A 25,000-nucleotide genomic window follows, 5' to 3' on the forward strand; every position below is an offset into this window, starting at 1 on the left:
GCAAACAAACAAACAAACAAACAACAATAATCACACACATACACACACACACACACACACACACACACACACACACACACACACACACACACACACACACACACACACACACACACACACCAAAACAAACAAACAAAAATAAACTAACAAGCTTTAAACATCGAAAACTTTAAACGTCGAAAACTTGACTCAAATTAACCCAACCCTGTCTATTAACGTTCCAAACTGACCTGTCCCTGACCCTCGCTGACCCTGCTTAATCCTGACCTGACCTCACACCCTTCCTTTGACCTTAAAATAACTCTTTCAGCTTAATTCTGTTTCTTTTTAGGAGTTAATATTTGAGAGAGAGAGAGAGAGAGAGAGAGAGAGAGGAGAGAGAGAGAGAGAGAGAGAGAGAGAGAGAGAGAGAGAGAGAGAGAGAGAGAGAGAGAGAGAGCCTCAATTTTCCTCATCTAACCTCGCTAGTCATGTTTTAAATTTATCTCGCTTCAAGACACCAGACACCACCAAACACCACACCACGAACACCACAACACCACACACGGCATCAAAACACCCCCTCTCTTGTTATCGAAACCCACTCATCAACCCACATAAAGAATTCCCGGTGTGTGTGAATGCTCTATGCTCGTGTCTAAAGGGTTGAGGGTCGAGACAAAGGGAGGATGAAGGGAGGCAAGGAGAGGAACTAAAGGGTTGAATTTGAGCTGTTTATGTATGCTGGGGGGGGTGTTAGGAGCGGGGAGGTGGGTGGAAGATGTTAGTGGATAATACCTTGCCACCTGTTTCCTCCCGCCAGGTGTGATGGAGGAGGGGGAAGGAGGAGGAGGAGGAGGAGGAGGTGGTGGTGGTGGTGGTGGTGGTGGTATATTTCAAAAGTTATCACTCCCTCTCTCTCTCTCTCTCCTCTCTCCTCTCTCTCTCTCTCTCTCTCTCTCCTCTCTCCCTCTCTCTCTCTCTCTCTCTTCTCTCTCTCTCTCTCTCTCGTACTCCATTCACTAAACCAAAACCACGAAATTTAAACCACCTCCTCCTCTTGCTCCCCCTCCGTCAGCAGTAACTGGGGCGCTGGCGTAGGTGGGGTGGACTTTGGGGCGTGGGGAGGCGTGGGGGGGGGGGGCGTGGGGGGGTGGGCGTGGGGAGGGCGGGGTTCATAACAAAGAGATCGTGGCGTGGTGTGTGTGATAGCGATGACTCTCCTTGCGGTACTGACCTGGCCCCCCCACGCCCCCCACACGCCCCCCGTCAGAGACCATCCTCAAGTCGTGGGCGCCGCCGCTAATGGCCGCCCGTCCTATCTTGTTAGGTGTCCGTCTCACTATCACTGGGGAAGATCCGGTCTCGCGCCTTACTAAATCAAAGTCTCTCTCTCTCTCTCTCTCTATCTCTCTCTCTCTCTCTCTCTCTCTCTCTCTCCTCTCTCTCTCTCTTCACCTCCTCTCTCTCTCTGTGCCATCACCACCTACCTCTCTCATCTTGATAAATTTCATAAGTTACAGCACACAGTCATCAACCCTTTTACACCATAAATATACGTACATAGAATCACACACACACACACACACACACACACACACACACACACACACACACACACACGAAGACGCGGGAAGGAAAGAAGGAAGAAAAGAAAATGGGAGTAAAAAGGAAGGAAAGAGACCGAAGGGAGAGAGAGAGAGAGAGAGAGAGAGAGAGAGAGAGGAGAGAGAGAGAGAGAGAGAGAGAGAGAGAGAGAGAGAGAGAGAGAATTACAAACTAGTACATAATCTCTTACTTTATTTCTTGACTGTAACACACACACACACACACACACACACACACACACACACACACACACACACACTGACAAACAAACAAACAAAACATTCCCTCCCCCACGGTGGAACACAAACACGCCCATTTACGCTAATTAACCGGTCCATCAGGCCTCGTGGGGCGGGGAGCAGGTGAAAAAGGGGGCAGGCCGGACAGGTGTTCCCAGGTGAGGTGGACACGTGGGGATAAGGGACCTGCGTGCGATTCCTGGACCTGATAAGCAGTGGGGTGGAAATCGCGTCTTTTTTTTTTTTTTTTACCTTATTATGAAGTAAAATAGTGTTGCTGGAAATTATATACAATTCTTATTCGTATTGAGTAAAAAAAAAAGATTCTTCGTTTCCTTATTGTGATGTAAAAAAATAACGTTCCTGTTGAATTATCTACAATCTTTACTCGTGTTAAGTTGAATTTCTTACTTAGCTGAAAAAAAGCTCTGTTGTATGAAAAAAAAAAGGTAATGTTAAGATGAAAACTTATTATGAGCCAAGTACCGCAGTAGTGAGCCAATTTCAGCTGTTGCGAGCCGTGTTCCTCCCCTCTGAGGCAATTACTGTTGTTGTGAGCCAAATTCCTCCCCTCAGAACCAAATCTCCATCACGAAAAAAAAAAAAAAAAACTGCTGTGAGCCAAATTCCGCTGTTGTGAGCCGAGTACCTCTCCTCTGAACCGGGTACAGCTGTTGTGAGCGGAATAACGCGGCTTTGAACCAAATAACGGCGTTTTTAGACGAATTAAACTTTTTATTAACCAATTCCTAGTCTGCTTATGAGCTTATAATTATTTAAGACCCACTTACTGAGCATTATCATTTATTCATTTACATTCTGCTTCTGTAATGTCCGGACCCCAAAGTTGCACAATGAAACTATTATTATTTTTACATCCATTATTGAGAAGCACTTAATATCACACGCATTCCCATTATCAACAGATCATTGACGAAGCACCAGACCGGCTTAATTTACCGCTATCATTAACTGCGCAAGGAGACCAAAAGAGGAGCAACGCCACACTATACCACACCACACCACACCACACCACACCACACCACACCATACCAGAAACAAAAGAAAACAAGACAAAACAAACTAAGACAAAAACAAGCCCATACCATATAAGACCAGGGAAGACCACAACAGACAAGAAGACGAAAGAAGGCGCCGCGACAGACCAAGCCACACCAGACCAAACAAAACAAAACAAGGCCAAACAAGACCAGACAAAACAAGACAAGACATGGTAAGACAACACCGCACCACACCACACAACACCAGACCACACCACACCACACCACACCACACCACACCACACCACACCACACGAAGGCCCGCCATCTCATCAAACCAAGGCGCTCCGAACCTAATTCTTGCCAGAGAGAATGAATGTTGCAGTGCGGATAGAAGCTGCCGAACGGAGCCATTACCTTTGAAATATGAACCGCCGCCAGAGAGAGAGAGAGAGAGAGAGAGAGAGAGGAGAGAGAGAGAGAGGAGAGAGAGAGAGGAGAGATGGGGGGACAGGTTGCTAGAGGATGTACCATGGAAGGGTCTCTCTCTCTCTCTCTCTCCTCTCTCTCTCTCTCTCCTCTCTCTCCTCTCTCTCTCTCTCTCTCTCTCACTCTCTCTCTCCTCGGTTATCGGATGGTCTGTAGTGAGGAAAGACTCATTATGTCTCGTCACTGTTATGTCAGTGTGTGTGTGTGTGTGTGTGTGTGTGTGTGTGTGTGTGTGTGTGTGTGTGTTGCAAAGTGACAGGTAACTAAATTAAATAACAATAATAATTAGTAATGAAACGATGTTATTAATGTAATAAAGTTTCTGGTGATCAGTAATTAAACACTCACATTTCTTTGACAGACAAATTCCAGTAACACACACACACACACACACACACACACACACACACACACACACACACACACACACACACACACACACACACACTACTACTCCTCTTTCTCCTATTGTTCCTTTTTCTTCTCGTATTCATGTTTCTCCTGTCATTCCTCTTTCTCCGCAAACTACCTTAACAAAACTAAACAAAAAAATAAAATAAAATAACAGCTCAGGAAAGAACTAGACAAAAGACTGACAACTTGATACCTAACCTAACCTAACCTACTACCTAACATATCCAAACTTAAACCAAACCTAACCTAGCATAACATGAACTAACGAAACGTATCGGAACCTAACCTAACCTAACGTAAGCTAACTTAACCTAACTTAATATCCTAACCTAAGTTAATTTAACCTAACCTAACCTAATCGTAACCTAACCTAAGCTTACAACTACCAAACATAACAACTGGAAGGGGGGAAAGGGGAAAGGAGAGAAGGGTGAAGGGGGAAGAGGGGGTTGTGTTTGTGGAGGTTTGGGTGAGGGAAGCTATGAGGGGAGGCAACGAAGGCTTGGGGTGGAGTAAATGTTTGTTGTTGTTGTTGTTGTTGTTGTTGTTGTTGTCGTTGGTGATGGTGGTCGTAAGTGTTGTTGTTGTTGTTGTTGTTGTTGTTGTTGTGTTATTATTGATGATGATAATGATGATGCCTTAACGTTATTTTTGTTTACAGACATAAGTTACTCTTACAAACGAACAATAAACAAACAAACACAAAGAAAATAATAGTTAAGATAACAAGCACAAAATATACAACAAAACAACCTACCATTAACTACGGAAAATCACCATTACCTCATTAACACACTTATGCACACACACACCCACCCACTCACCCACAAACCCACCTACACCGACCCATCCAACACTCACCCGCCCACCTACGAAACCACATACCCCTTAACACACACATCCACCCATCCACTCCACACCCTTCCACACCCACGCAGTACAACGGAGAGGCGGCAATCATGGGAACTGATAAGGAATTGGCCACACCAGCGACAGAGATAACACAACGCCAAAGACCTCACTGATATATTGACGTCTCCTGGTAGAGGGAGGGAGGAGAGAGGAGTGGGAGAGGGAGGGACAGAAGGAAGAAGAAGGGAGAGGAGAAAGGGAGGAGGAGAAATGGATAGGGGCAGGAGGAATAAATGGGATAAAAGAAAGAGAAGAAAAAGGAGAGAAGGATAAGAGGAGGAGGAATGGATGAAGGGAGAGGGAAGAAGAGGAGGAGGAATGGATGAAGGGAGAGGGAAGAAGGGGGAGGATGAATGGATGGGAGAAAAGGAAGAGGAGAAAAGGAAGGAAAGATAAGAGTAAGAGGAATGGATAGAGGGAGGAGGAATGCATGAAGAAAAGGAAGAAGAGGAAAGGAAGAGGGAAAATTGGAAGGAAGAGTATGAATGGAAAGACAGAGAAAGAAGGAATGGATGGAGGACGAAGAAGAGCTAGAAAGAAAGGGAGAGAAGAAAGGGAGGAAGGAATGATGGAGGGAAATGATAGAGGGAGGAGTAATGTATAGGAGGGAAAGGGAAGGATGGATGGATGGAGAAAGGAAGAACTGATGGAGAGAGAGAGAGAGAGAGAGAGAGAGAGAGAGAGAGAGAGAGAGAGAGAGAGAGAGAGAGAGAGAGAGAGAGAGAGAGACGTACCCAAGCACAAACCATCACATTTCTAGACACAAGTGGACAAGGAAAGTTTGAGGCAGGAAATTTCATTATATCACCCTTCCCTTCCTAGTCATGTCATTATTTCATTTTTCACTTCCACGAATTTCATCATCCGATAAGAAAAGTCGACGAAAAATTAATGATCTACACAACAACATATGATAACGAGACTGAAAAGATTAAATTGTTCTACGGAAGACATTTCATATTTGCAATTACTTTTTTTGTGTGTGTTCTTTTGTATTAATCATATTTAGAGACTCAGCTGTTATTTTTTGTATCATGTGTATAGTGTTGTCTATTCTAGCTTTATTTATTTTTATTGAACCATTCATTCTGCAGTATTAGGGAAGTAAAGAAAAGTTTACATACACAAACTTTTTTTTTCAGTATACTACCGTTTATTCATCATATTTTGGAGCAACAGCTGTTTTTTGTTTTGTTTTCATGTATATAGAAAAGTCTGGTATGCCTTTTATCCATCCCTTCGTTCTGCAGCATTGGGCGAGTGAGGCAAAAGAGAGGGAAGGGTTGTGGAAACGACAAAAATAAAGGAAGAAAGACCCAGTTTCCTGCCGCCGCCTGGAGACTTGTCCAGTGTGTAAAAGATGCAAGCGCTACGTGGAGGGGGAGGGCACACACACACACACACACACACACACACACACACACACACACACACACACACACACACACACACACACACACACACAACAGGAAAACAAAGAGCAGCAAAAGAATCGAAAACAAAATTAATGGACACATCATCTTTGGCTTACTTCTGCCTCACAAAATTCTCCTCTTCCTCCTCCTCTTCTGTCCTCCTCCTCCTCCATGTGTCCTCCTCCTCCTCCTCCTCCTCCTCCTCCAGTTCCATTTCCCCGAGAACATTTGGTATAACTAATGGATAAAAAAGGGAGAAACAAAGAAGCAGACGAGAATTGACGCAATTTTTAGTACTGGGAAAAAGGGACAGAGGGAGGGTGGGCGAGGGGAGGGGCGGCCAGAACGTGCGGGGGTGAGGGGGAGATAATGAGGGGAAACACGAGTGGAAAAAGGACGTTAGAGAAAAAAGGAAAGATCTGAATAAGTAAAATCCAAGAACAGGTACTACTATTCAGGCTGTAAGTGCAGAGTTAATAGGAAGCTTTTAAAAGGATGGTGCAAACAGACAAGTGTGTTTTGTACAGGGATTGCCACGTATAGACTTGATGCCTTCCTGCACCAACCCTTGTGTTCTTTGTTGTTCTGCCTTTGTGTTCCTTAGTGTTCGTAGCCCAATCTATCCTTCTCTACAAGCTAATATTTTGCCATTCACAATATTACCCCCTGATATTAACAGTAGGAGTACGTGAAATATGACACACTAACACCGTAGACTTTTTAAATTGGCTTTCAGGGGTGACTGAAGAAATTTAACTATTGCTCCTGGTACTACTGCTACTACTACTAGTAGTAGTAGTACTACTACTACTGCTATTACTACTACTACTGCTACTACCACTACTACTACTACTACTACTACTACTACTACTACTACTACTACTACTACTACTACTACTTCTAATACTACCACCACCACCACTACTACTACTACTACTACTACTACTACTACTACTACTACTACTACTACTACATCAGTCACATCTTACACAATAGAACAAAGATGCCTTAATAAATAAGTATTACAGTAGCACACTACATTGTAAGCAAGACAGTGGTATGTGTATTGCAAGCCTTCACTGTGGGTCACAGAGCAACGGCCCATCTACTCCCATCTACTCCCATCTACTGTCTGTCTGTCTGTCTGTATGTATGTATGTTTGTTTGTTTGTTTATCTCCTCGCTAGCTGAATCTTCAGGAATGAAATATTTTAACGATTTTTCCTCAGTTATCGACTGTGTGTGTGTGTGTGTGTGTGTGTGTGTGTGTGTGTGTGTGTGTGTGTGAAGCATCTCTCTCTCTCTCTCTCTCTCTCTCTCTCTCTCTCTCTCTCTCTCTCTCTCTCTCTCTCTCTCAGCATCCATATCAGTATTATCTCAACTTATATATAATTATCAGCTAAAAACAGGAAATGTGTGTGTGTGTGTGTGTGTGTGTGTGTGTGTGTGTGTGTGTGTGTGTGTGTGTGTGTGTGTGTGTGTGTGTGTAACGTAACAGGATCTTATTGAAATGGAACGACATAGAGAGAGAGAGAGAGAGAGAGAGAGAGAGAGAGAGAGAGAGAGAGAGAGAGAGAGAGAGAGAGAGAGAGAAGCATGAATGACGATTAATTTTCCCTGTTGTATTCGCTTTTTTTCAGTTTTTCTTTTTTCCTGAAGAAGTTTATGGAATTTTAGTGCAGTTCCCCCCCCCCCTCTCTCTCTCTCTCTCTCTCTCTCTCTCTCTCTCTCTCTCTCTCTCTCTCTCTCTCTCTCTCTCTCTCTCTCTCTCTCTCTCTCTCTCTCTCTCCTATTACTGTTGTGTTGCTACTGTTTTTCACATTGCATCTTGAAAATGGAAGTACTTGTGTTACTGTTCTTTTTATTTGGTCCAGGGTTTGGTACAGGGTTATTTTTGTGTCTGGAATAAGCTTATTTACTTGTTGGTTAAGTGGCTAAGCTTGTATTACTGTTGTGTTGCTACTGTTTATTACTTACTCTAGCAATAATTTGACCAACTTCCTGATTTGATGCATAAACTCTGTTGTTATTGGCTATTGCTTGATCCAGAAAATGTAAAGTGTTATTCTGGTGTCTGGAAGAAGCTTAGTTACTTCTTACTTTTGTGTGCAAGCTCGCGTTACTGGTTATCACGTAATATAGGAACAACTTAACCTACTTCCTGGTTAAGTACATAAGCTTGCCTCACTCGTGTCATGATTGTACTAGTACTGTGGTGCTTTGAACTGTTGCTGTCACTGCGCCGGGATAATACAAGCACTGTGGAGGTGAACGTGCTGGCTCTGAGGTACTGTTAGCGTGTTGGTGAAGAGAAGGATAGGATGATGGGCAGTTTAGGTTGTGTAAGAAGGAGAATGATGGATCTGCGCGCTTATTTCTCGCGTTCTCAACCAAATGATGCCCTGGCGACTCATTACGGTTTCTGTTTACCCTTGCTTCTGAGTGAGATAGCCTGTGGTCAAGCTGATCTTTTCTGCTCAACTGTTTCAGAACGAGATGAGACTTGCCTTTCAACAACAAAAATTTCTGCTTGTTTTTTTTTCTGGTTTCTGAATGATAAAAGCCTAACAGTCTACATAACCTTTGCCCTTTTCGTCTTTCATTGTGTTAACTGGCTAGCTAGATATATGACTGCTCTAGGTGACTTAATGGCTGAATGGCTGGGCATGGCTGACTGGGTGGGTATGGCTGGCTGGCTGACTGACTGGTTAACTGGCTGACTGTTTGGCTGAGTGGCTGACAGTTTAGCTGGCTGGGAGGGTGGCTGGGTGGCTTTGGAAGTGACACAATAGTTCTTATCTGGCGCAGGATGAAGCGTTGGGAAGGGGATCACAAACCACAAAGCGTCACATGAATGAAACAAACAACTCGATATGTATCACCTCCTCCTCTCATTCCTCTTGAGTTATCCTGCAAAGTTACACGCCCTCCCTTCATGTGTCTCAGAGCAAAGGTGGCGATTGTTTGACCTGTTTCGCTTGATTACGCCAGAGAGAGAGAGAGAGAGAGAGAGAGAGAGAGAGAGAGAGAGAGAGAGAGAGAGAGAGAGAGAGAGAGAGAGAAGCAGGATAAACACGTGGAAACAGAGAGAGACAGGGAGGAGAGAGAGAGAGAGAGAGAGAGAGAGAGAGAGAGAGAGAGAGAGAGAGAGAGAGAGAGAGAGAGAGAGAGAGAGAGAGTTGTGTAACGCTTCCACAATGAATAAGTTAATATAGTTTTTTTTTTATAAATGAAAGGTCACTTCTCTGTATGTGTGGTGGGGGAGGTGAATTTCATTACTAGTTTCGTCTTATATATATATATATATATATATATATATATATATATATATATATATATATATATATATATATATATATATATATATATATATATATATATTTTTTTTTTTTACGATATTGATAAATTTGGGGTAAATAAAATATCTATCTTTCCGTCTGTCCAACTGTTTATGTACCTGTCTGTCTATCTCTCTTTCTCTATCTATCTATTCATCTATCTACCTATCTTTTTTCGTCTATCTATTTGTCTAAGCGTCTGTCTATGTGTCTATTCATCTATCTAACTAGCTATCTATCCACGCATCCATCTATCTATATGTTTACCTATCTGTCTACCCACTTATCCCTCCATCTATCTGTGTGTGTGTGTGTGTGTGTGTGTGTGTGTGTGTGTGTTGTGCTTCCCAGTCAGGTCTGTGTACAAGGGTCTCTCTGGGTGCAAGGAATTAGTGTCAGCAGGGCCAGGGCAGCTCAATGCATTCCCGCACCATCGTCAGCACAATTTTTTTTATCTTCCTCCCCCCAGAGGCTTCCAGTGACCACCCTCCCTCACAAGCACATCCTCCTCTGGTTAGTCCTCCTCTGGTTCGGCCTCGTTCGAACCACGCCCTGATGGATTAGGTAAGGTTAGGATGTTTGTCCTGTAGTTTATTTATTTATTTATTTATTTATTTTTTTTTTAGTCCTCGTCTCCATTTTCTATTTTCATTTTGCTTTGTTTTCTTCTTTTTTCCTTTTGTTGATTTTTTTTTTACTGAGCTTGATCTTTAAACTTTTTGTTTTTTATACCTTTTTTTATTTTCTTCTTGTCCTCTTTTTCTTCCTTTCTAAACCTCTATTCTCGTCTCCATCTTCTTTTATATTCACTTTTTTTTTCTTTTTCCCTTCCTTCCGTCAGTCTTTTCTATCCCAGTTTATCCTGTATTTTTTTAATCCTCTTTCGCCATATCTCTGCACCGCTATTCCATTCTCCTGTGTTAAACTTTTTTTTTTTATTGGTTGTGAAATATAGATGGAAATTATTGTATGTTGAATTAGATTTGTATATTGTATGTTCTTTTTTTTTTTTATCTTACTAAGCATTCTCTTTTCTAGTTTTCCTTTTTTGTCCTCATCTTCCCATTTCTCTCCCCTTCCGTCACTTTCACTCTCTCACTGTCTCTCACTCTCTCTCCATTCTTCTGCCCTTGTTTTTTTAATTGTTTCAAATTTATATGTTGTATGTTTCTTTGTTTTTATTTTACCAAGAATATGTTATACTCATTTTCTTCTTTTCCTCTCCTTTTGTCACTCTCCCTCTCTTGCTTTCTCCCTCTTCATCCCTCTCTCTTGTTTTTTTTTTATATATTTTACCAAGAATATCTGTTTACTCTGACTTTTATACTCAATTTATCCTTTTCCTCTCTCTATCCGTCTCTCTCTCTCTCTATCCGTCTCTCTCTCTATCCGTCTCTCTCTCTATCCGTCTCTCTATCCGTCTCTCTCTCTCTCTCTCTCTCTCTCTCTCTCTCTCTCTCTCTCTCTCTCTCTCTCTCTCTGTGTGTGTGTGTGTGTGTGTGTGTGTGTGTGTGTGTGTGTGTGTGTGTGTTGGTTTGTGCGTGAGTTTTACATGATGATATTGATGTCCTTCTTCTTCTTCTTCTTCCTCTTTTTCTTCTTCTTCTTCTTTTATTTTATCTTCTTCTTCTTCTTCTTTTATTTTATCTTCTTCTTCTTCTTCTTCTTCTTCTTCTTCTTCTTCTTCTTCTTCTTCTTTATTTTATCTTCTTCTTCTTCTTCTTCTTCTTTTATTTTATCTTCTTCTTCTTCTTCTTTTATTTTATTTTCTTCTTCTTCTTCTTCTTCTTCTTCTTCTTCTTGAAGAAGAAGAAGAGAGAGAGAGAGAGAGAGAGAGAGAGAGAGAGAGAGAGAGAGAGAGAGAGAGAGAGAGAGAGAGAGCTCCTGCAGTAGATCATGCCTTACGTGGAGGTAATCTCTCTACCGGAGTATGAGGAAGTAAGTGCCCGCTCCTCCTCCTCCTCCTCCTCGTCCTCCTCCTCCTCCTCCTCCTCCTCCTCCTCCCGTAGTGAACGCTCCTCCACGCTCCTCTGATCACACGCTATTGGATCCCTTCGTGGAGGAGACAAGATAAAGGAAGGAGAGAAGGAAAGGATAGGAAGAAGATAGGAAAAAAGAAAGTAGAAGGGATTAAGGAAGAAGGGATAGAGAAGGATTGAATACGGAAGTGAGAGAAGAGAATAGTGATGAAGATGTGAAAGAAAAACGGAAGCTTAGAAAAGTACATGAAATAATACAATAAAAAAAAATAGAAAGAAGTAAAGGAGAATAAAAACTGACGATAAAAAAGACAAAATGGCAAAGATGATGGGAAAAGATAAAAGAAAAGGAGGGAAGACGATGGAAAAGAGGGAGATGCTTAAAAAAAAAAGGGGTAGAAGAAAGAAGAGAGTAGACAGGGATAATGAATAACAAGAAAAACACAGTGAAGAAAATGAAAAGGCGCCAGGAGAGATGAGAGATTGGAGAGAGCACTTGACAATGAAGTGCAAATGAAGGAAGAGGGATAGGCAGAGATAAATGGAGAGAAAGGAGGCAGAAGGAAAATGGAATACGTTGCAAACTATCTCTATTTCCTTCTTGAATCGTAATAAGGGAGAGAAAGATTTTCCCTTCCTTTTTTCCCTTCCCTTCCCTTCCCTTCCCTTTCATCGACCCACTCTTGTCCCTTTACCGTTTATCTGTTATCATATCGTTCTCCTATTTATCACACTGGCCGGGCTCATCTCCAACCATCACCATCACTATCATCATCATCATCATCATCACCATCATTGTATTTTCTTTCATTATTTTCAGTGTTTTAAAATTCATCGGTTTCTTTCTGTACTATTTTTTGTACTTTTCGTTCCCATTCTTTATTTAAATTATTAGTTCTTTCTGCCGCTTTGACTCTCTCTCTCTCTCTCTCTCTCTCTCTCTCTCTCTCTCTCTCTCTCTCTCTCTCTCTCTCTCTCTCTCTCTCCCCCCTGGTCTAATCTCCCAGGGCGGGCTTGGTCTTAACATTAACATCACTAAATAAACATCACGTGATCACAAGGGAAAGACGATCTGGCATCCATCACCATCGCATTAAATTCCTATGTATTTTGCAGGATCGAGGCCGGAAAGAGAGAGAGAGAGAGAGAGAGAGAGAGAGAGAGAGAGAGAGAGAGAGAGAGAGAGAGAGAGAGAGAGAGAGAGAGAGAGAGAATTGTGATTATTTATTTATTTCCACCTCTCTCTCTCTCTATCTCCACGTAAATGTTTATTTGTTCCCCCGTTTTCTTTTTGAAGGGTAAACTCAAACTAAGGAACATACATGGTACTGGAGCTTTTAATATTGTAGACATACTTACAACAGTCCTTTTCTCCTCTCTAATACGTCAAGTTGCTTCATTCCTTCGCATTACGAGGAGGAGGAGGAGGAGGAGGAGGAGGAGAAGGAAGAGGAGGAGGAGGAGGAGGAGATAACAAGGAACATTTTTCTCTCTAATTTCCGCATTATCTCTGATCTCTCTCCCGATTACTGTTTCTTTTTATCTTGTTTATCCATCTTACTACTTATAGCATTAATCCCTTTACAAGTCTCTCTCTCTCTCTCTCTCTCTCTCTCTCTCTCTCTCTCTCTCTCTCTCTCTCTCTCTCTCTCTCTCTCATACACGTGCTAGTTTTATTATCTTATTTTCAAACAGCTCCCTCGTACTCTCACTTCTATTCCTCCCCCTCCTCCTCCTCCTCCTCCTCTTCCTCCTCCTCCTCCTCTTCCTCCTCCTCCTCCTCCTCCTCCTCCTCCTCCTCCTTCAGCAGAAGGCAATCTCCTCCCGCGGCCAGGGTACCACAAAAGGGAACTGAAAAGATCTATATCCAAAATTTCTCGTTCCCTTAATTTAATGTTCCCTGAAGCTGGGGATGATGCTCTCTCTCTCTCTCTCTCTCTCTCTCTCTCTCTCTCTCTCTCTCTCTCTCTCTCTCTCTCTCTCTCTCTCTCTCTCTCTCTCTCTCTCTCGCGTTTTTTGTTGCTCATATTTATCTTGTTCTTTTTTTTCTGTTTGTGTTTTTTTTATTTTATTTCTTATTTTTCTTTTGTTTTTTTCTCTTCCTCCTCTTCCTCCTCCCAATTATCCTCCTCCTCCTCCTCTTCTCCTCCTCCTCTTCCTCCTCCTCTTCTTCTTCTTCTTCTTCTCCTCCTCTTCTCCTCCTCCTCCTCCTTCTTTTCTTCTCCTCCTCCTCCTCCTCCTCCTCCTCCTCCTCCTCCTCCTCCTCCTCCTCCTCCTCCTCTTCCTCCTCCTCCTCCTTCTCCTCCTCCTCCTCCTCCTCCTTCTCGTCTTCTCCTTCTTCTACTACTACTGCCACCACCACGACCTCTACCACCAACACCAGCACCTCTACTACTACTACTACTACTACTACACTGGCCGCCAATGAAAGCGGCGCGTGTTATTTTTGTGTTAGTGGCGCGTGTTGTTTTTGTGTTTTTTCGTACCATGCATACCATTAAATTTGCCTTAATCATCTATTACTATCATTAAAAATATAATTTCTTTACCTTACCTAATATTTTGTGCTGTTTCCCTTCCTCTTTATGACAGATTCCAACCGACGTGGTACAGAATCTGCTAGTTTTTCCAGATATGTAGGTGACAGTTCTCCCCACACTTGCACGACCGCCTGCTTGAGCTTCGCTACACTGCTCGTGTCCAGATCCTGGAGCTTCTTTTTCATCATACTCCACACATTTTCAATCGGGTTTAGGTCTGGACTGTTTGCTGGCCAACTTTCAAAATAATTAAGTTCACACATGCCAAACCATTCCCTTACAATGTTGGCCGTATGGCATGACGCACCGTCCTGCATGAAGGTTTCACCGTTACACTTGTCGAAGCACTCTTCAAGATTGTCATGCAGCAGGTCAAGATATGTTTCTGTGTTCATTGACACTCCTTTGTCAAGCATAACTAAGTTGCCAACACCAAAGTAGCTGAAACACCCCCACATAATCACAGAGGAAGGATGCTTAACTGCGTTTACAGTGTACCGTTCGTCATATCTGTCCGAGTTTCTTGGTCGGCGTACTCTTTTGTGTGGTGTTCCTGTCACATAGAACATGCTCTCATCTGACCACACTACTCTTCTCCACTTCTCTAATGGCCAGTCTTTATGGTCCTGAGCAAATCTGACTCTTTTAGCTTTGTGGGCGGGTGTAAGCAGTGGTTTCTTTGCAGCACGGTAACTTTTCATGTCGAGGTCCTCCAGTGTCCGCCGCTGTATTGTCCTTATGGAGACATGTGTCAGCAGATCAGGGTAATTTTGTTTAATTTCTCTTCCTGTGAGGAATGGCGAGACACTTAGCTGACGCTTAATCAGTGTCAGTGTCCTCTTTGATAAAATACGGCTGCGTCCAGGGGCAGTTTTCTTCACTGGTGCTAATTTTCCGGTATTGTCTCTGCATCGCTTCAACCAGCGTTGTACTGTTCTTAGTGGGAGTCCTGTCTCCTTTGAAATATGCTTAGAGCCAAAACCACCCTTCCGGAGTGAGTCAATAAGGGCTATATTGACTGGGGATATTTGATGTTTACGTGCCATTGACACTTAAGTTTCCACACCAATATGAAAGAGAACGAAGAAAACTGACACACTGTGCGGGGGAGCGGGGTAAGCAAGTGTACTTCCTTACGTGAGCAAGTGACAACTGAGTGATAATTTTTTGAAGTGTGACGGTTGATAGATGTTTAAAGAGCCGGCCTATGTTGCCACTTCTAGATATTAGCCACATTCTTTTCAAATGAGCTACAGTTCTTCCCGCGCTATGAGATACGGGTTTGTTTATAATGCGCGCCACTTTCATTGGCGGCTGGGTGTAGTACAACCATCGTCTCTAATACTATAAAAGATTGCTACTCTCCTTTCACCTTTTGTTGTGAACGAGTATTTTTTTTCTCCCGTTTGTTATATAATGTTAAGCCTTTTCTTTGAAGAGTGGAGAGGGAGAGGGAGGGTGAAGAGTGAGCTATAGGTACGAAAGAGAGAAAGAAGAGGGGAGGCGGACGAGCGGGTGAGGATACGAGGAAACCAATGAGGAAGGGAGAGAAAACATATTTACCTATTGCGAGATTGATAAGTAGAGAGAGAGAGAGAGAGAGAGAGAGAGAGAGAGAGAGAGAGAGAGAGAGAGAGAGAGAGAGAGAGAAACACACAAGCACACAAACAAATAAAGAACAAATATTGATAGTTTGGTTCAATTACGTAGGCAAACAGTAAATAAAATAAAAATATAGATGCAAGAATAGATATGTAATTAAATATATGTATGGATAGATAAATAAATGGATAAATAGCTAACTAGCTAAAATAAGTACTTCGACATGAGTACATAAAAAAAAACATGAAAGAGAGAGAGAGAGAGAGAGAGAGAGAGAGAGAGAGAGAGAGAGAGAGAGAGAGAGAGAGAGAGAGAGAGATGAGCTTGGCAAAATGGCATAATCAGAATAAAAGAAGATTACATATAAAGTTCCATTATAAGGAGAAAGGTAATGCAGAGTTAAGGGAGGGAAGGAGGGAGGGAAAGAGGGAGGGAGGGAGGGAAGGAGGAATTTCATTGCTTCCACGGCGTTCTTCCTCTTTAGTGTCGTAACAAACGCCTTCCATTATTTCTTCTTTATTCCTCCCTGCTGAAAATTCTTGAAGCTTGACCGTGTGTTTGCGAGGACTGGGGGAAAAAAAAGAGAGGAAAAAGGTAAGGGAGAAATGGAAAAAGTGGCGTCTATCTTGAAGGAAATGAAAAAACCGAAAGGAAAAGTGGAAATTGGGAAAAATGGATAGACACTGATGAAAATGAAGAAAAGTGATGCCAGTCCTGAAAAAGGGAAAGGCTAAAAGGGAGAAAAAAATTAAAAAGGTGTGAAAAGGAAAAGCTAGTACCTGCTTAAAAATTAAAAGAAAAGGTAAAGAAAAAGGGAAAAGTGGCTTCTATCTTCAAAATAAGGAAAGGAAAACAGGGAACATGAAAAAAGGAAAAGGAGATGTTTATTTAAAAAAGAAAAGAGAGAGCAAAGGATACAAAAAAAGGGAAAAATTGTGGCTATTTTGAAAAGGGGAAAAGAGGAAAAGTGAAAAAGTAAAAAAGTTATATCTACCTTGAAAAAGAAAAGGGGAAAACGAAAAAGAAAATGGAAAAGCAGAAAAGTAAGAAGCGAGAAACGGTGCTTTACTTTACATCAAGGGAAAGAAAACTGAGAAAAGCAAAAGAAAAAACGAAACAACAAAAACGAGAAAACAAGAAAAAAAGAAAGATTGGTATTCTCCTGCAAACTCATCTTTTTCTAATCTTATTTCTTTCCCTTCTTTTTAGTACTCTGGTTTCTTATTGTTTTGTACAAGCTTATCATCCTTCCTTAGAATTCTATATATATATATATATATATATATATATATATATATATATATATATATATATATATATATATATATATATATATATATATATATATATATATATATATATATATATATATATATATATATATATATATATATATATATATATTTAATTCCGCTTCAGACAGAGAGAGAGAGAGAGAGAGAGAGAGAGAGAGAGAGAGAGAGAGAGAGAGAGAGAGAGAGAGAGAGAGAGAGAGAGAGTTAAGAAGGCAAAAAGATTTTCATTAAGTGTCAGGTCAGCTGGTTTCCCTTCGCCTCTCCGCGCCAGGTGCAAATGACTTTCCATCTGAGATTCCCATTACCCCGAGTTATTATACTGGAAGAGGGAGAGGGAGAGAGGGAGGGGGAGAGAGAGAGGGAGAGAGGGGGGAGGAAGAGGGGAGAGGAAGAAGGGTAATCATTTTCTCTCCCTGACTAATTCATATTTCTCTCTCTCTCTCTCTCTCTCTCTCTCTCTCTCTCTCTCTCTCTCTCTCTCTCTCTCTCTCTCTCTCCCTCCCTCCCTCCCTCCCCCTTCGGTCTCTTTCCTTCCTTTCTATGCCCATTTTCTTCAATCTGTGCGTCCATCCCTGTGGCAGAAAAAAAGTAAAAAAAAAAAATAATAATAATGTAAATGTTTTGCCCCCTAAGGCTGCATGTCTGGTTGATTGGGGGGGCCTCCTTCACCCACCCTCACTCCCAGTTGCGATGACCCCTCCCCCATCCCACCCCCCAACCACCACACGATCCCATCTCCAGCCTCACCCCATCCCCGCCCCCACCCAACCAGTTCACGGACAGGAACACGGAAATACCTACACACACACACACACACACACACACACACACACACACACACACACACACACACACACACACACACACACACACACACACACACGCACGCACGCACGCAATACACACACACGAGAGTTGGATCACCGCAATATTTAACTGGCCTGAGGCACTACGGGCGGAGGAGGAGGAGGAGGAGGAGGAGGAGGAGGAGGAGGAGGAGTGGCAGATCACCATTCCTCCACCACCACCACCACATCTCTCTCCCCCTCCCTTATCCAGTCCTCCTACCACACTCCTCCCCTCCGGATATCTGATCCCCACTACAGAGGTGATGTGGTGGTTGTGGTGTGGTGGTGGTGGTGGTGGTGGTGTTTGGTATTTTATGGTGTAGTACAGTATTTGAAGATTGGGAAACGGAAGGAAAAAAAGGGAGAGGTTTTGAAATGCAGTGTTTTAAAAGTAAGGAAAGTGGAGATTGAGAGAATACAAGATAACGGGAATAAATAAAAAAAAAGAAGGAAAGGAAAAAGGAAAAGACAGGATGCGGGAATTTTGGTTTTGTGGAAAGTTGTTGCCAAAAGAGAGAGAGAGAGAGAGAGAGAGAGAGAGAGAGAGAGAGAGAGAGAGAGAGAGAGAGAGAGAGAGATATTCTCTCTCTCTCTCTCTCTCTCTCTCTCTCTCTCTCTCTCTCTCTCTCTCTCTCTCTCTCTCTCTCTCTCCGCAATTGTCAGGCTCTCTCTCGCTAACTGACAGGCACCTTTGCTTGAAAGGGAACGTGGAGGATGTGCTGGAGGAGGAGGAGGAGGAGGAGGAGGAGGAGGAGGAGGAGGAAGAGGAAGAGGAAGAGAAGGAGTAGGAGGAGGAGGAGGAGGAGGAAGGGTATGAAGACAAGGTGAAATGGTACCAGAAAAATAAAGATGAGAGAGAGAGAGAGAGAGAGAGAGAGAGAGAGAGAGAGAGAGAGAGAGAGAGAGAGAGAGAGAGAGAGAGAGAGTAATGGACTGATCTAGTACAAAGATAATACAAGTAAAAATTGAAATAAACTAAACTTTGGGAAGGAGATAAGAAAAGAATGTCACGGCAGGAGAAGAGGGGAGGGGGCGGCGGTAGGATGAATATATGTGTGTGTGTGTGTGTGTGTGTGTGTGTACTACCTAACCATGAGTATGGACAGATATTGCGCGTAACATGAAGTCATAAACTAAACGAAACATTCATGGCGCGGTGGACGCTGAGAGACGCGAAGGAATGTAACCAAATTATAAATTCACTTTGCGGCGCCTCTCTCAGTGTGTGTGTGTGTGTGTGTGTGTGTGTGTGTGTGTGTGTGTGTGTTCTCTCCCTCATCAATACTTCTGAAGACTTTTTATCTGTTGTTTATATATTTTTTTATATTTCTTTCTTTCAGTAAGCCAAGAATCACGTCACTCGCCAGATTCAGTTCCCAGGGAGTGATCGTATTAATATCTGGCGTCTTTTCTTCTCTCTCTCTCAAACTTTCTCATGCTCTTCTATTCAGTGTCAGTAAGAACAAGGACGATGTGTTGCTTTTATGTTTTAAGGAGGTGGTGTGAGGCGGGTCCGGACTTTGAGATTCTGAGCAGGGAGTGATGGAGGGAAGCGAAACAAAGAAAGAAATGAGATGGACTGATTAGGAACAAAAAAGAATGATTAATAACGATGGGAGATTACTGAGTGCTGAGTAGAAAGAAGAGAATGGGGAGGAGGAGGAGGAGGAGGAGGAGGAGGAGGAGAATTAGATGATGATAAGGTGTTTTCATGACTTCCTCTTTCGTTTTCTTAAGATTTGTTATTGTATTTCACTGAGAGAGAGAGAGAGAGAGAGAGAGAGAGAGAGAGAGAGAGAGAGAGAGAGAGAAATTACATTCGCGTATATAAATTACTGATGGGTTGCGAGTGTGTGTGTGTGTATGTGTGTGTGTGCGTGCGCCTCACTTTCCATCACCTCTTGCTCCTTTCTCTTCCCCATACTCGTCCGTCATTCCTCTTGCAGTCTCACTTCTCTCTCTCTCTCTCTCTCTCTCTCTCTCTCTCTCTCTCTCTCTCTCTCTCTCTCTCTCTTATCGTCTGATTTTCCTTTGCATATTCCTCTTTTCCCCATACTATCCGCTCTTTCTCTTTTCCTATTAACCCTTTTCTCTTCTTCCACTTCCTCCTCCTCTTCATTCCTTTTCTTTCCTTCCTCTCCCTTACGTCTTTCCACTTTCCACCTTCCTTCGCTTTCCATTCACTGCAGATGTCTGTTATTATCCTGTAGTTCAGTAATTTTTGTTCTTATAATAATAATTACCACATATATGCGTCTGTACAGAGAGAGAGAGAGAGAGAGAGAGAGAGAGAGAGAGAGAGAGAGAGAGAGAGAGAGAGAGAGAGAGAGAGAGAGCATTTTTCTTCCCACAAGTTGGTTTTGTATTCATCAAAACTTATCAAATCGGTGTATGAACTTTCTTCCCGAGCATTCTTTCCTTCTCCTTTTCCCTCTCCTCCTCCTCTTCTTCTTCCTCCTGTTTTTCATCATCATCATCATCATCAATCATAAATATCGTCATTTTCATCCCACTCCTTTTTCGTTCTCCCTCTTCTTTCTCTGATGCTACTGTTCTCCTCCTCCTCCTCCTCCTCCTCCTCCTCCTCCTCCTCCTCCTCCTCCTCTCTTTTCTTGTATACCAACGACTTAGAAATTGGACTGAAATCCATTTTCATAAAGTTTGCAAAAGGCTCAGAGATAGCGGGGGTTGGGGATGGGGGGGATGGAGGAAGACGAGATGAAGCGCGGTGGAGGTAAGTACACGGTGACCTGACAGGTGACAGGTGGCAGGTCATCAGCGTGTAGTAGCGTGCTTTACCTGGAATTATAATGGTCTGTGCTGGATTGGTAATGTTAATAAGCTGTCGTATTGCCTGTGACGTGAAGGTTGGGCCGCTTTGTGTGACAATTGATCAAAGGTGCGGGTATGAGGTCTTTATGAGTGTTGAAGGTATGAGTGTTGTGAAGGAGGGAGAGATACAGACAGTCGGACAGAAAAGTTGAAAATAACATCGTGGTCTCTTTGTCTCTCGCTTGTGAGTAGCATTAGATATCACGACAAAAAAAGTTTGAGTGAGAGATGCCAGGTGTAGTAATTACCGTGTCGACTCCTTGCGCATTAAACCTGCAGGCTGACCCAATTTTTGTCCCTCCCTGCAAACAACTAAATCAACAATGAAAAGCCATCAGCGCTATTGTTGCAGAGAGAGAGAGAGAGAGAGAGGGAGAGAGAGAGAGCACACACACACCGACGCCCCAAAATTAATCCTTAATTTCCTGACATTCCTCCCTCATTGAGTACTCGCGGGTTGTGTGTGTTTAGTTACTCAGTGGTCCTCCTCGTCATGCCGCCGCTACTCCCTCTCGTAATTGCGAACCCTCACATATTCCTAACCTCTCTTCTACATTTGCTTTATTCACTCGCTCTTCATTCTCCAGTGTGGCGTAAGGAGGAAAGAGCAGAAGAGCTCTCTCACTTCCGCTGACCCTCACATATTCCTAACCTCTCTTCTACATTTACTTTATTCACTAGCCCTCCATTCTCCTGTATGACGTGAGAGAGAGTGCAGAAGAACTCTCTCACTCTCTTCCTTTCTATTCAACTGTTATCTCTGCTTTTAATAATGAACATATGCAGAGTGGGGCAGTTCATTGATATAAATTACCTCGTTATGATCACCCATTTCCTCTTTACCTCCTGCTCCCATGTTCCTCCTCCTCCTCCTCCTCCTCCTGGCTCGTTGATCACTTTATTAAACAAAGTACCGCCTTGATTGGTTAGCTGATACCGGATGCAGTTTCAATAATGCAGGTATGAGTTCTGAGTCGACTGGTTAGTGGCGCTGCCGAGCATTGTGTGTGTGTGTGTGTGTGTGTGTGTGTGTGTGTGTCGGGGGGGGGGGGTGCCGATTGGTCTGTATGTTAGTGTTTTATTTGATCTGATTTTTTTTATTTTTCCGTGTGCTTTTTTCGTTCTTTTATCTCTTTCTGTTTATATCTTTCAGCAGTTAATTTGTTTCTTGCTCTCTCTCTCTCTCTCTCTCTCTCTCTCTCTCTCTCTCTCTCTCTCTCTCTCTCTCTCTCTCTCTCTCTCTCTCTCTCTCTCTCTCTCTCTCTCTCTCTCGCTAATAATGATGAAAGGACAATGTAAGGAAACGATGATTACGATGATGGTGGTAAAAAAAAAACAATTTAAACAACAGCAGCAGCAGCAACAACAGTTAATGGCAGCATTGTTAACTCAGCAACACCACCACAACCATGCCCAACACAACAACAACAACAACAACAACAACAACAACAACAACAATAGCTAATGGCAACACCGTTAACTCAGCAACCTCACAACCACCACCAACACAAACAAGTACAACGACAACGGTAACAGATAAACAACAACAAAAAATATAATAATAATAATAATAATAATAATAATAATAATGCAGAAAAAAATATAGTAAGTTATTGTATTATGAAAACACTTGATTCGTACATACATACAGACATCATTAATAGCACCCATATTTTATAAAAGAAAGATACTTAACACTCTCATTTCATTATCCTAAGCACGAGAATAGCACACAAATGCACGCCACTTTTCGAGAAGACTAAGAGGTGGAGGCGAGGAGGAGTGAGGTAAACTTATTGGACACAGGAGGTAGGAGCTTAAAAGTACAGGACCTGAGTAATAGAGCAAGTTCAGAGTGCCAGGAAGAAAGTGTCAGCAGAAAGGGCGTTTTAAATATGAGTTTCAAGGAGAAGTGGTTGAGGGTGAGGCTGTGAAAAGCATGTTATTGTACCGTTGAATGGTTCCCAGTTTGTGGTGAGATGAGGGAAGCGGCTTGTTTTGGAGTGCTGGGGCCCAAAGATGACAAGGTTGAGAGGAGGTGGAGTAGCTGAGGAGTGCCAGCTGTAGAGGATATCTAAGGGTTGTGGGTGGCAGTGTTTGAGGGATTAAGTAGGGAAAAGTTTGTTAGGGGTTTGTGTGTAGAAGATACCAGGAGAGAGTTGTGAGGTTTGGCCAGAAGTTTATTGGGATTCTGATGGGAAAGTAGAGCAAATTTTAAAGGGTGTAGCTTATTGCAAGTCTGCGGAAGACATGTCAAGAGGGTTTAATTGGAGTCTTTCGAGTGTTTTGAGGTTACTGAAGGATTAGAAAGAGAGGTTAATGGACTCAGAAGTGGGTAATTTTTAGCAGCTGGAGTGGACTGATGGAGTGGTGGGCAGGTTGAAACGGTGGATGGGTGAGGGGAGGCTGGTGGAGGTTGCAAGGTTGAGGCGGTAGGTGGATGAGAGGGAGGCTAAGAAGGGAGAGGCTGGTGGAGGTTTCAAGGTTGAGGCTGTGGATGGGTGAGGGGAGGCAAAGGAGGGAGAGGCTTGGAGTTGGGGAAGCATTAATCTCTTGGGGGCAGAAAAGACTTACAAAGAAAGACACTCGTTTCTCGGAGTCTTAGTAAATAAATACCACAAAACGAGCAGCCCTCCTCCTCCTCCTCCTCCTCCTCCTCCTCCTCCTCCTCCTCCTCCTCCTCCTCGACTCTTCTAAAAAATAGTTAAAATCGTCATCCCAGTTTTGTCCTTCGCTCTCCTCCGTTCTTCTGCTGTCTTCCTTTTTTTTATTTATTATTTTTCTTTTGTTGTATTTATCATGGTTTATCTCTTTCCTTCCTTCCTTACCCGCTTCCTATCTCCCGTCTGCCCCCCCCTCTCTCTCTCTCTCTCTCTCTCTCTCTCTCTCTCTCTCTCTCTCTCTCTCTCTCTCTCTCTCTCTCTCTCTCTCTCTCTCCACCCCCTTCTTATCTCTCGTTTTTCTTCCACTCTCTTTTTCTCTCTTCCTTTTCTTCCTGCTTACGTTGCCCTTGTTTTTTTTTTCTTTTCTCTTCCTTCCTCAACTTTTATCGTATTATATATTTCTCCTTCCCTTTCTTACTCTTTTTGTTCATCTTATCCTCCTATCCTTTCCTAACATTTTTTTCTTTATTTCATTCACCTTTATCATTTCTTCTTTATGCTTCCTTATCTTTTCCCCCCTTTCTGTGTTCCTCCTCTATCACAATTTTCTTCCTCCTCCTCTTTCTCCTCCTCTTCCTCCTAATCCTCTCGAAGAACGAGTGAGACTGGGAAGTAAAGATGGTGGAAACGGCCTAGATAGATAGATAGATAGATAGATAGATAGAGAGAGAGAGAGAGAGAGAGAGAGAGAGAGAGAGAGAGAGAGAGAGAGAGAGAGAGAGAGAGAGAGAGAGAGAGAGAGAGAGAGAGAGAGAGGAATGTCTGCTAATCTTTGGAGGGATATCATGTCTTTGCTGGGAGAAAACGTAATTTGGAAAGGATAATTGGGAGTAAGTCTGGCATATGAGTAAATGACAATGGTGAGAGAGAGAGAGAGAGAGAGAGAGAGAGAGAGAGAGAGAGAGAGAGAGAGAGAGAGAGAGAGAGAGAGACGATAGGTAGGTGGTAAGGCTAAGGAGATAATTTTTGAACCATTCCTATTAAGACAATATGTTAGAGTTGGCGGAAGGATTAGGAAACCCTGAAGGGATCCAGCTGGGCTTCACTTGCCCTTGCTGGGGGAAAGATAGAGAAAGGAGGAAATGGGAAAGGATTAGCAGGTTCACGAGTAAGAGAGAGAGAGAGAGAGAGAGAGAGAGAGAGAGAGTTTCCGCCTTTTTAGTAATATGTGACTATGTAATATCTGGCAGAGGAGGGAAAACTCATCTAATCTCGGTAGTGTTGCAGTTACGTAGAATTCTGTCAAGTATTATCATCCTGCTTTCACTTGTTTTGTCCTCTCTCTCTCTCTCTCTCTCTCTCTCTCTCTCTCTCTCTCTCTCTCTCTCTCTCTCTCTCTCTCTCTTGGTGTACTACAAGGAAAACAGACCAAAGGAAAAAATCAGGAAAGAAAAAATGTTTATTGTCTCTCCAAAAAAGAAAAAAAAAAGAAAAGAAAACAAGCAAATATCCAGAATAAGAAGAAAAACCTGCTAAGTTCTCTCTTTTCTTTCGATGTAGTACAAGAAAAACAGACCAAGACCAAAAGATAAATTCAGGAAAGAAAAGAATGTTTATTGTCTCCTCCTCACCCCCCTCTCTCAAAAAAAAAAAAACAAAGAAACCGGAAAAAAAAGAAAAGAAAAGAAATACCAGAATGAGAAGAAAGCCCAGCTGACAGCCCTCACTTAGCCTGATAACTGATGGAGTCTTCATGCACCAGATAGACTACAAGCTGAGGGAAAACAGAACGCACAGTGGAGGATGAATACAGAAGATTCCACGATTTTTTCAGTCCCATTATTCGTATACATTTCCACACGGCACCAATAAAGAGATACTGCATTTCATCACGCCACATTGCTGA

General features: G+C 42.7%; 1 protein-coding gene across 6 annotated transcripts in view; it reads left to right on the plus strand.

Annotated features, from left to right (window-relative positions):
• Positions 1–25,000, plus strand: part of LOC135098628 (GTP-binding protein 10-like) — a 115,689-nt gene that overhangs the window by 28,472 nt on the left and 62,217 nt on the right. For 3 of the 6 annotated variants that reach the window (XR_010267185.1, XR_010267182.1, XR_010267183.1), the window contains one exon: positions 9,865–9,959. The exons of the other annotated variants lie outside the window; for them this stretch is intronic. The gene's annotated coding sequence lies outside the window, so the exon portion shown is untranslated. The remainder of the gene's footprint in view (positions 1–9,864; positions 9,960–25,000) is intronic. 6 annotated transcript variants of the gene reach the window in all.

The sequence above is a fragment of the Scylla paramamosain genome, unplaced genomic scaffold, assembly GCF_035594125.1.
Source record: "Scylla paramamosain isolate STU-SP2022 unplaced genomic scaffold, ASM3559412v1 Contig71, whole genome shotgun sequence".
NCBI classification, from domain to species: domain Eukaryota; kingdom Metazoa; phylum Arthropoda; class Malacostraca; order Decapoda; family Portunidae; genus Scylla; species Scylla paramamosain.